Source organism: Ctenocephalides felis, unplaced genomic scaffold, assembly GCF_003426905.1.
Source record: "Ctenocephalides felis isolate EL2017-DRISC unplaced genomic scaffold, ASM342690v1 CF-g0.4_SCAFFOLD_01886, whole genome shotgun sequence".
NCBI classification, from domain to species: domain Eukaryota; kingdom Metazoa; phylum Arthropoda; class Insecta; order Siphonaptera; family Pulicidae; genus Ctenocephalides; species Ctenocephalides felis.
This window is the reverse complement of record NW_020538040.1, coordinates 61,312,390-61,325,953: the sequence shown is the minus strand read 5'-3', so window position 1 is coordinate 61,325,953 and position 13,564 is coordinate 61,312,390. Positions and strand designations below refer to the sequence as shown.

General features: G+C 30.4%; 1 protein-coding gene across 1 annotated transcript in view; it reads left to right on the top strand.

Moving 5' to 3' along the window:
• Nucleotides 1–4,990: 4,990 nt before the first annotated feature.
• LOC113378704 overlaps nt 4,991–13,564 on the top strand; it is a 291,296-nt gene continuing 282,722 nt past the window's right edge. The window contains exon 1 of the mRNA XM_026619264.1: nt 4,991–5,248. The gene's annotated coding sequence lies outside the window, so the exon portion shown is untranslated. The remainder of the gene's footprint in view (nt 5,249–13,564) is intronic.

Below are 13,564 nucleotides of genomic sequence, written 5' to 3'. Positions count from 1 at the left end.
CAAAAATGTCCATCAATCACCACCTTCCGCGAATACCCGATGGTATGAAGTATCTATCAATCGACTACCCTCGATGCTAGATTGCGATACTTATTTAGAAATGTTCTACTCGCTTATCTAAATCGCGTAACCCTTTTCTAGTTCCGGTAAGGTGTATATCTTCTTTCGAACGGATTTTTCTTTCACACTTCACCATTTGCTCCTTAAAGCTCATACATAGATTATGAATATTTCATATACATGTGTAAACTTATACAACGATATTCGAAAATCGTTTGCGAATGCCGACGCACGAGAGTGTTTGTTCAGGCGCTTCTTTCTTACGAGGAGCTGAAAAAGCGATATGAGATATTATAGATAAAGTTATCGATATGCTAGAGATAAAACGGTGCTGATATATAGGGGCATATGCATATACAATCAGTATTATATATGTGAGTAAGTTGGTTTATGGCTATTATACATCAAGGAAAAAAACACAGATTTATTAATTAATCTTTAATTCCAAACGTTTCGGCATACAATTTGATGTCATCATCAATGGATATTCAACTTGCTCTACATCTAAAAATGTGTACACAGCGCAAAAACTAGCACTTGCATAGATATAACTAACTTGTCAATAATTATGATTTTTTTACCTTTCACATAAATAGAAAAAATATTGAGAATTTAGTTTGACAAAAATATAGAGAAAGTTAAAGTATTTCTGCAAACTTGTAATAGCTACAATGTCCGAGGCTCATATAAACACATGAAGTTTTTTTTTTTTTTTAGGTCAGTTATGGTTCAATACTATCACCCCGTCAAGGTCTGAGACCCCTGTACATATATATATATATATATATATATATTATATATATGGCTTTACAAATTTAGTATTAAATAACTGTGTAAAATAATTCACAATCTTAGCATAATCGATCATATGTAAGCCAACGTACGTACATAAGTAGCATTTACAAATAAAAACATTTTTAATCATTAGAAAACTGAGCTCTTATTTTTAATAAATATCTAATAAGTGTTTATTTTATTTAAAATTTGGTTAATATGTGTAGTCCTAGAAAGTTTTCAGGTTGGCTGAAAAATATAAGTAAATATAATTAAGATAAATACAAAAAATAAGTAAGTTGGTAAACAAAGTAACACTGCTCTATGTAACAATATTCCTATTTACTTTGTAAACTAGTTCACTCGCCAAAAGTAAAACTTTTTTTTTAAATTTATGGACCAATTATTTTTTAATACTTATTTGTATAATAGGGAATTAAAAAACACATGCAAATTTAAATTTTCATCCTCTTTGCACAAATCTCTATTTCATAATAATCATTTTAGTAATCGAAGAATTTTTTACCTGAATGTTTTTTTTACTAAATTTAAATACAGATATTTTTAAGCATAGAAAAAGCAAAAATTTTACTTCAAAAAACAATTAATTTTGATCAAGGGTTGCTCACCTTTTTCATTATCCCATTATACAAATATTTACCAATGTAAATAGTACATAGTTCATGAATAGTTTGCATAAAAAGAAATTTTAGCAAAAAAATTTAAAGATTGAGTATTAAAATCTGAAGAAACAACAATTTTTGAGAGGTAACTAGGTACCATACATTTATGGTAATGCTGTGAATTTTTCCACAGAATTATTGAAATCACAGATTTGCTGGGCATAGTATTTGATTTTGCTAAGTAATTTAAAAATTAATGAATTAATGAAAAGCGCGATAATAATATATCAGAACCTTGAATCTTCAAACCTGTCAGTTCTATTTAAATGAAATCACTTTTAGATTAGGTTGGTACTCGCAGTGACTCAGACGCCGTTATATGTGACATGCTTTGCAGTGGGTAAACTAGTCATATATTTTGTGTTAGCTGAGTCTTTTACTTATATACCACATTCGCAAGCACTTATTGTTAGTTATTTTTATACTAAAAGTTGTTTTTGAAAACTAGTCATGGCTAAACAAGGTTTTTTGTAAAACTTATTAATTCTTTATATGAAATTCCTGTTTGGTAATGCAAACCATACACACACAGTATATAAATGTAATTATCTGCGTGTGTGTATCTATGTTTGTATTGCTATAAGATTCTTACTAACAATGTAAGCGTATTATAGCTTAAAGTCAACAAAGCACTTGCTCGCACTTATCTATGTATATATGATATATGAATGTATATATATATATGAATATACATTTATGCAGTGATTATTATCAACGAGGCCCTGTTTATTAATTAGTACTCTATTCCATAAATTATAATCCTGTACCTACCATTAATGTTTTTGATTTATGATTCAGTTTCAGAAAATTACTAGTAATAATTTTGTCACAAACACACACCCACATTATATATATATATATATATATATATATATATATATGATTACGAAATCGTTTTTATTAATTATTAATAAGTACTTTATGCCATAAATTATAATCCTGCACTATTAACAAATGCATGTTCAATATTATTTGGCAATTAAACTCAAAGTCTCATTTTGAGTAAAACGCCATTCAACGTTTATTAGATCAAAATGTAATTTGAATTATGCAAATTTATAACCATTATTACATTACTAAAATTAATTTTTTGGTAAACGACTGTTCAGTTGTTAAGTAGTCTATCATGTTTCCGCGTTTTATTTAATAATGTAATTAAAAAGCACTTTAATGTGATTGTGTTCGCATTTCACAGTTTACATAAACTCGGAATATATCTTATGCACGATATATGAAAACTGTAGATTGTTATATTTGTTTTCATGTCAAATATTTTTGGAATCATGCCTGATGATATCATAACTTAGTTTGCTTGATGAAAATAGTTTGATAATATTGTTAATAAACTTTTTATACGCGCTTGTTTACTATATGACTGTTGGAAACTTTTAATGATATACGTTCCTATTCCGCAAATATTTGTTATGTTTCTGGAAATAATAGCAAATGCAGCAAACAAGCGTTATCGCATAATGCACATGGCATATCCAACATTTAAACGTTAGTTTAAAAAGGAATTTATAGGGTAGGGTGTCGCACAAATGTTCATTTTGACTTACCTGCTAGAGCAATTATATTGTGAAAACCAAACAAATTAAATCACAATAAATATCATATATCAAACAAACAGCTATCTGACTATGTTCAGTAAAACTCGCAGCTAATACATCATTGTAAAAATGTGATTTTTTTGCTGTTTTTCAAAAATTTGTCACCTGGTCATATGTGCTCCTTAGGCGGGGAAAAATGGGACAAACAGGTCCAATATCTTATTTTTATATCATGAAGATTTTTACAGAGATAACCCGTCAGAAATAATCATCAGCCGAAATGGAATTACTATTTATTTAACTTATCTCTTGTAAAATTGCTTTTTTAACTTCTCATAGAGTAAGTTGTAGTAAAAAAAAAAGAAATTTTTTGCATATCTTTACGTTTTAGAGGGATAAGTCACAATGCCAAGCACCACTAGTTTATTGACAGTGTCAGTTTTATTCAAAACTCAAACTGGCTGTTTATATTCAATTTTAATTTCATTTCAAAATAATTATGAATTTCATTTACAAATATGATTATTAATTATTGCAATGATCTGTAATTGCTATTATGGATGTGTGTGTGTGTGTTTTGTGTGTCCGCATTTTTTCGTTCACGTTTTCGGGCGCACGGATCAACCCATTAGAATGGTTCAAAAAACATTCGAATCCTATTGATAGGGAGATGTGCTGATTAGTTTTTGGCAAAGGCAGGTCCAGCCGTTACGGAGATAAAGAGCAAAAGAGTGCAGAAAATAGATATCGAGTTTTTGAAAGAACGAAGCATCTGATTTAATAATCTATTTGAATGATCAAAAAAACATTCAATTTGTAATGATTGGGAGAAGTGGTTATTAGTTTTTGGCAAAGGCAGGTCCAGACATTTCCAAGATGCAGAGCTAAATGTACAAAAAATGGCGGTTTTTAAGAGAAATAAACATCCGATTTCAATTATTCAAAAAACTTTCTGCTTGTGTTGACGAAACAATTGCTTTTGAAAAAAATGTTATTTATTTTTTTTTATCAAACATAATTCAGATTTAAATTTTAATTCTGGCTAAAATTTTAAAGCTCTTAATTTCTGGCTAAAACTTCCACTATGTGATTCAGTTTATACACTTCTTATAAATATTGGACAATGTTACAGAATTTTTTAATAATCTATTTGAAAACTTTTAATATTCCTCGAACGTTTTTGTTACGGTACCGGAAGTGCCAGCAATTTGCCTTAAGGCACGATGCCATACACCCCTAGTTATTTTTATTTTTCTATGTTATTTCAATTATAGTTTCCTTATTATATCAGCTCTGTAACTCAGTTATTTTGACTCTTATTGCTATAATTAAATGAAATAAAAAAAATGTTACACGTCTTTTGTTCATTGTTTGTAGTTTTTGTACTACTGAGTTATTATTAGTGTATTAAAAAAAAATCAACGTATAGATCTATTAAAAAAATTCAACAAAGCGAAGTTTTTGGATTAAATAAATATCTGTATAAAAACGCTTTAACTTGCTATTAAATATATTAAACCTCCATATATATGGGGAATTTATAAATCATTGAAGGACCTCATGGCCGAGCATGTGTCGCAAATTCTTAAAGATTTTAAAATATTTTGTTCAGAAATTCAATTATTCAAACATTTTTAATACTTGATTGTATAGTCACGAATGTTCCAAGAACAACATCATTCATTGTATCATAATGAATCATTTTCACAAAATGCAATATTTACATTTTTATCAATTCGATGTGATCCTGATGTCATGCGGCCTTCAACCTTACCACCTGTCTTGTATTCAACATGTCCAACATTACCAAATTTCTCGTTTGAGGAATTTTAAACTACTCATCAACACTTAACAGCAGGCAACACTTAAATATTTATCGAAAAATGCTATAGATTCAGATGATCAGTAGTATCGATACAAACTCGTTGGTGTAGGTCGTCGCGCGGGTATACCTGCAGCCTGCGTTTTTAACTTTATTGCGTAATATTAACTATTTCGTTACTTTGTGTATGTGATTTATATTTAATATTAGACAAATATAAAGAAGTAATAATTAGTAGATTAATGTGATATAATGTGTAAGAGATTTAATGTAGATCTATTTGAAATATGTATGTGTGAAAAGTGTGCATATCAGGACTTGCAATTAAGCCGACCATAAAGCGTTCATTGCAGACCAAGGTAAATTACTTAACATATGTTTACACAAACTCGTTCTAATTTTATTTTTTAGATGGTTAAGATGCAGATTACAACAATATTTACTTACAATCGTGTTGAATCGAGAATTTGGGATAAAGATGTGTTTTCAAACATGGTCATGACGGTGCTTTGATTTTATTACTTTTAGACAGTAAATATAATTATTTCGAAACTGTATTAGTCAGTAATCATGGTACTTTTAATTTTGTTTTTATCTACTTATTTCATTGCGTATTCCTCAAAATAGCACCAAAAGAACTTTTAAATAAAATTGTAATAATAAATAACTAGAAATTGCTAACTCCAAATTAAATTAGTTTATATAATTAAATAAATTTAATTAGTATATGTCATAGGTGTTGGCAGAGACGAGCAATTTTATTGATATATTCTGTATGTTCTTGCGAACAATGAATATTAGACATATGCACATTAAATTATCAGATATTTTATTGAAATTTTATTAAAAAGTAAAATATTTGTTTTTATTTCTATGGGTTCTGTACCAAGACTTACGTTTCATTTATATAGTTCAAACAAATGCTTTCGATTTGCATGATTCTTTAAACTTAAATGGGTTTCAATATTTAAAAAACAATTTAAAAAAAAACTGAATTTTCTTAGATCGTTTTTTTTTCAAATCTTTTCAAATAAAAATTTTCAGAAATACAGTTTATTCTTGTAAAGTTTTTGAAATATTTTAATGCATTTAAAATTTTTAAATTACGATACGGGGAGAACTTCCAGCGATTTGGCATTAAACACGATGCCATACACCACTGGTTCTGATGAGCATTTCGTGCGAATTGTTTTGTTTGATTGATCTTGTTTTCGTGCGGTCTTTTTCATGCTATTTTATTGGCGTATAAAAATATATTTTTCTTCTAAATGGATTTTGCTTATGTCTCAATACTGACGTCTCAATAAAAATTTTGCGTAAATGTATGATTAGTCATTTAAAACTACTTTGAAAAAAAAACATGAATCAAAATAAATCATATTTGTCATTACAATAGATATAATTAAAGTAATGCTGGTAAAATATTTCTACACTAAAGCATATTTTAAAACTACTATTTTGAATTTTTGACTTAACGTTTGCAATTTATTCCTTCAAGTATGCAATGAATATCATTTAACATGTATCTACAAAATTTTTTGTTTGTTTTGGAAGCTGTTGTTTTCATCAATTTTTGCGATTATAAAATCATTTATAAATGCCTTCTTATATAAAGTCGTAAAATAAAATTTAAATATGGACTTTTAATGCAATTAATAAGGAATTATAAATATCGATAGTACTAGATTTTTAAATTGCAGAAACAATAAAAATATAGGCGTTTTTGCTATTCAAGGTTCAAAACGGGTCATTTGACCCGTCTTGGTATGATTAGTGTCAAATCATCGCGTTCATTACATTATATATGATATATTTATTGTATAACGCATTTGAAAAAAATCAGCACACAATCATTATATATATTGCATATATTTGTTCTGCATGAATTGTTGGGCAAAAGTTTTAATGGCCTGTAGTGTGACTAGATTGAGTTAATCTGTGGTAAATGTTTTCATTAAAAAATAAGTTCCAATCAAGTATCTCATTAAAATGTACATAAATCTCATCATGGTGTACTTGATCATCGTTTTGATTGGTAAGTGAAACGGCATATGCAATTACTTCCTTCCATTAGTGTAATTAGTGCTGCAAGGAGGAGGATTTGACTGGAAAATTACTATCTAAGGTTTTTCTCTGATCTCCTCGCAAATTTCAATCTAGCCGCTTATATTAGGCAGAGAGCTTGTCGCTATTTTAATAATTTTAGAAATAAGATTAAAATTGGAATTCTAAATTTGTATAAACATGCTTTTTTCTTAAAATTAATAATTAAAACTTAATTAAAACAACACGGAAAATATTCTAGTCTGCGCACTTTATTTCATATTATAATGAATGAAGATTTTTGAGAATTTAAATTTTTTTGAAAATCTTTGAATTTTTTTATTTTTTTTACATTTCGTTTTTTTTATTATTTGAGTTTTTCTGAAACTTTTTTTCAAAGTAATCGTGCTGTGTGGCTGTTTCTGAGAAAAAATATCGAAGCGCGTAAGCACCGCATCGCAGTCTAATGGTTAAACATAGGTTCTGAACCTATATAAATGTAAACTAAATTCACATTTATTATTAAAGTCTCTATAAAATATCTGATAATTTGATGTGCATATGTCTAATGATCATTTTTGACGGCCAAATGGCATTTTTTTTCTTTTTTCACTCGATCTCTGAAACCGTTAGACTTGCCTTCAAAAAATTTAATCGGTACTTCATTTTGTGAATACAAATAAAATGTTTTTTGAATTATTCAAATCAGACACTCCGTTCTCTCAGAAACAAAATCACCATTTTTGGCTCTTTTTGACGGCTAGACCTGCCTTCTATCAATATGAATCGAATGTTTATTGAATTATTCAAATCGTTCGATCCGTGTTCCCGGAAATGGCCGACGAAAAGTTGTATTCGCACACACACGCACACACACGCACACACATACACACACGCACACACATACACACACACGCACATACATTCTCTAATTGTAAGGTATGCCAAAATTCAGAAACTTTTGAAACGTAAAGAATCTGTAAAAATTTTCATTTTCGATTTTTTTTTGTGATTACTTTGACTTACACTGTTATGCAAAGAATGCATTTACAGAAAATTTAATAATCTTGAAAATTGTTTAGAAAAATTCCAAGTTGCAAAAAATTCAAATTCTCAAAAATTTTTATCATTGTAAACGCCGAAAAGATTACAATAAAATAGTTTAATAATCTTCAGTCAGTTAGTATTACAAATATACTAATTAATCAGTTATTAATAACTCTGAGCACTCGTCTTCATAGCCACGTGGAACCAGGTAGAAATCTGCTTTTCATATAACCTGATATTATGCATCAGTGAAATTTCTTTTTATTTGAAAATATAGATAAAAAATATGTAAGTTTCGAATTGAAAATCGCTCTGTCGGGCACAGCCGCGCGAAGTGTCAAAGGGATTTCTCTCACACTGCACTCTCACCATGATCGAGTTGGAAATATGAAATAAATGTAAATATGTAATATAAGATAAAAAGTTCGAAAAGTGAAGGCAATAAAAATATGATTTTAATAAGAAGGCCGACATAAGTTTTTTTTTTTTTATTTTTTATTTATTTATGGCATTTGACCGTGTGGTCATTTAGCCTCTTAATACATAAATAATATGTTACAAAATTACAAATACCAGAAAAATACATATTTTACAAATTATTCACAACATAATATTGCGACTTAATTCTTAAAACCTTAATAACTAATATTTTATTTTTAGAACTATATTTTAATGTTACATTTTTTTAAGAAAAACAGAAAAATTTTATATATATTTTCATCATTAGTAGAAAAGGCTATTGTAGTGTTAATAGGAAAAATGAAGTTATATTTATTCAGTTCTTGTAGTAAGGATGTTCTTTGATTAGCATAGAGCTTGCACTTCCAAAAGATGTGGTCAAGATTGTGAATTTCCAATCCGCAAGAACAGAAGGGATCTTCTGCCATGCCAATTCTAAAAAGATGAGATTTGCAGAATGTGTGGGCCGATCTAATACGATTGATAACGGTTATTTCGTCTCTGTTCAACCTAGATTTGGCAAACCATGTACTAAAAGACACTTTTGGTTTGCAAAATTTAAATAAAGTTCCTTTTCTGCCTTCCATATCATATTCGTTTTGCCATAACCTTAATCCTTGTTTCCTTACCCAGCTTTTTAAGTCAGACGCAGGAGCCTTTCTTGAAGGAAAATTTGATAAACAGGCTTCTTTTGCAAGACCATCCACATATTCGTTTCCATGAATATTGGAATGCACTTTTATCCATACTAATTTAATCGTGTTTTTATTTTCTAAGACGCTTTCTATTTTATGGATGGTGTCAAAAATTAAATCATTGCAATTTTCTTTAGGATGGTTTAGAGCCAGAAGTGCGGATTTACTATCTGTTAGGATTAAGGTTTTTGGAATCTTTTCTTGTATAACAAAGTCTAAAGCAGCATTGATACCTGTAAGTTCTGCCGAAAAGACTGAGGCAAAATCCGGTAAATTAAATTGTAAATTTTTCTCTCTATTAGGTACATAGACAGCACACCCCACTTTATTTTCTAACTTGGAACCGTCAGTGTAGATAACAGTGAAATCTTTCCATTTCGTGTCTAACCAATTCTCAAACTCCCTGTTTATTATACTTTTATTGGAATGATGAGTCATATAATTGAAATCATTCAAGACTATATATTTCTTGGGAAATGAGTAATTCCAAGAATGACTATGATACGGTAGTTTTTTATTTGTAATTATTCGATCTTCTAGAGGTTTCAAATTATAAAATCCAGTTATTAATGGAGGTGTCGGTCTATTTTTCCAATAGTTTACCCTAAAATGTAAAACAGCTAAATGTTCCAATTGTTTCGGGATTCGTTCAGAATCCGAGTTGAATTTTTTAATTAGAAATCTATTAGTTAGTATTCGTTTCCTAATGTTTAATGGGGCTTCCCCGGCTTCCGCTAAAATGGCAATGCGAGGCGTTGACCTCATAGCTCCCAAGCACAGTCGAAAGTTGAGCTTTATCTAGTAATCCTTGCATATTGGTTGAGATTCCTCCATAAATGAAGTATCCATAATCAATATGTGATCTAATTATGGATTTGTAGATAGCTAAACATGAACTTGGGTGGGCTCCCCAGTCAGTTCCAACCAATCTTCTAATGATATTCTTACCTGTTTCACATTTTTTGATCACCTCTTCAACGTGCACCCGGAAGGTCATCTTTTTATCAAAGGTAACCCCTAAAATTTTCACACTATCGTATATTTTACAGATCCAATTCCCCATATTGATTTCTTGAGGGTAAAGGAATTTTCTATGCCTGGTGAACAGGATACCCTTTGTTTTGACCAAGGAAAGGTTCAGGTGGTTGGACCTCATCCATTCTGAGACACCTGTGATCGACGACTTCATTTTGTGAATGCATTCCTCAAGTGTGTTGCAAGAAATGTACAAAAATAAATCATCAGCATATTGTAGTTTCTTAACATCGTCTTGGGTAACTTCAGTAAAGTCCGACATATAAATATTAAATAATAACGGACTCAATATAGAACCTTGTGGTAAGCCTGTAAGAGCTACTCTGGGACCTGTTAATTTATTTTTATTTTTTACATATAGCAACCTATTGGTTAGTAGAAGAATTATCACTTTCATAATATTAGAGGGAATGTTCAATTTCTTAAGTTTGTTCAGTAAAATGCCATGATCAACATTATCGTAAGCCTTATGTATATCCGTCGCTAACAATAGGAGGTATCCGTTATTCGAATTAGATATATGAATGTCATTAGATAAGGTACTTAACAGATCACTTGTGCCTTGACCTCGTCTAAATCCAAATTGGTTTTGATTGAAGAGAGACTTGTTTTCTATATACCACTCCAATCTATTCTTGATGATGGCTTCAAATGTCTTATTCAAACAAGATAATAATGAAATTGGTCGATAGGATTCTATCTTCAAAGGGTCTTTATTCGGTTTCAAGATGGGAATAATTATAATTTTTTTCCAATCCTCTGGAATCCAGCATGTAGAAAGAATTGAATTAAATACCTCTACGATTAGACATTTTAATGCTATGGGGCTCTTCTTTAACATAATGTATGAGATATTATCCATTCCTGGCACGCTGTCTTTTTTATTTTTTAATATATTATCAAATTCATATAGTCTGATAGGAGAAATTAAGTCATCGGGATCTCTTCCGAGATTATTTGCAAAATTCAGATTGATTTCATTGGAGACCAAGTCTGGAACAAACATTTTTAGCATGTCTTCGAAGAATGAGCTAGCGACTGGAGGCTTAGATGAGTTTCTATTATTTTTGTTGTTAAAAATTTTCACTATATTCCAAAGCTTTGATGTATTAACATTACTATTGAGTGAGTTTGTAAAATCCATCAACTTCTTTCTCTTTTTGGATTTGAGAATTTTTTTTGTAATAGCGTTTATTTTTTGATACTCTATAAAATTGTTGTAAGTAAACTCGTCTACCATCTTTTTGTACGCTATTTTTCTTTGCCTGATCTGGTTTTCACATTCTTCGTCCCACCAGATAGCGGGTTTAAATTGCTTAATTGCCACCGTTTTACGTTCCTTGAAGTGTTTACCAGCTGCTTCGTTTATGATCTCGATAATGGCATCATATTTTGACTTATGATCCTCATGGAGTACCACTTTTTTCAACTTATCTTCTATTTCCCATGCGTAATTCTTCCAATTGGCCTCTTTGGTATTCCATTTTCTGGAGGGATATATATAATCTTTTACATCAAAGTTAGTTTTTAATGTAATGTTAATCGGCAAATGGTCAGATCCTAAGCTGCCCGCATAAATGTCCCACTGGATTTTGTCATATAGATTATTGGAACAAAAAGTAAGATCTATTGGCGTACCTTTCCTACTTGCCGTGCTGATAGTGGTTGGTCTTCCATCATTCATTATGGTGAGGTTTAGGTCTTCAATTATGTTGTATAGAATCTCGCCTCCTCTGTCAATGGAGGCACTACCCCAAGCTAAATTTTTGCAGTTAAAATCCCCTATTATAAGTATTGGCATGGAAATAGTTTCAATTAAATCCTTAATGTTCTTGAAATATTCCTTAGAGTTCGGCGCACAATAGATTGAAATAATACATACCGGGTTTTCTAATTTTAAAATCACTGCACACATTTGGATAAGATGGCACTGAAATGGGTGGTTAATTTTCTCGCATAATATGTTGTCTTTGACTAGAATGGCAGTACCGCCATAACCGTCAACTCTGTCTTCTCGGAAAATCCGATAACCTTTGACAAAATATTTGTGACCTTCTTTAAGCCAGGTTTCGGACAGACCTGCCACATGAATTTTATGAGACCACATATAATGTTCTATACTACTCTTGTTTGCTAACATTGATCTACAGTTATATTGTAAAATGTTTATTTGTTTCATAATGAAAGGAGTACTGATTGATTTATTTTTTTGAACTCACAGGTAAATCCTTATTAGATTTTTCCTTTTTTAAACTTGCAGGATCTATTTTGTGTTTAATTTTTACCATTTTGAGAAAAACATCACTTAACAAATTTTTTAATACGGGATCATTTGGATTATAGACGTCCTTTAGCAGCCTAATGAAATGATATAGGCCTCCTGATGTGTTAGGATCTTCACTTTTCCTATTAGATTTTACTTCATTTTCAGAATCAGAATCTGATTTGTTTTTCACTCTTTTTCTAGGGTTCATAAAGTTTCCCTTGTCAGCCATATTTTTTTATAAACAGGTTTTATGCTATGTCCGATTGCAGCCCCATTCTTTTCTCTCTTGGTTGAGGGTGGAACATGAATCCTTTTAGGTTTATTAAATGTCTGGAAGTTTGCAACATATCCTTGGTCTTCCTCCTCTTCCAGGTCCGATAGAACCATAAATTTATTGTTTATTAAAGCCCCACTCTGGTTAGAGTTCTTGATTTTCATAGGAGGGAAATCTTTATCTTTATTCAAGCTGCTAAGGTTAACTCTAACTGTTCTCGAGTATTTATCGTTATCAAAGATTTTTTTTGCTTCGTAGAAAGATAAATTCTGTGTTGCCATTAATTCATTAATATTTTTATATCTTTTATAGATCCTGCAATCTTTATTATAAGCCTCGTGGTTATCTTTGCACAGGCAGCATAGATAGTTGGTATCTTCTAAACATACGTCTTTAATATGAGGACCTGCACATTTGGGACACCTTAGGTCGTTCCGGCATTTTTCCCGAACGTGGCCAATACGCCAACATTTGTGGCATTGGGTGATCTTCTTAATATATGGGCTGACTGGGCATTTTACAGAATGTATACCTACCTTATCCGGCAGAATTGAACCTCTGAAAGATAATTTCACGCATTGCGAGTTGATTCTGCGTTTGTTGATGTTTTTTGGTATAAAACACTTTACGTCTATTACTGGAATGACTGATTCTATCTCTTCTAATATTTCTTCTGCCGTGAGATTAATATCTACATCAAAGATTATACCTTCCCTAATTAATAGGTATTTAGGAATGTAAGCTTTCAAATTATTAGCAGTAAAAAAATTATCGTCAAGGAGGCTATTTGCTGTTTTACCATTCCTAAGAACTAGTTTGACTTTATTGTTACCAATCACGATAATCTCCAGCAAAT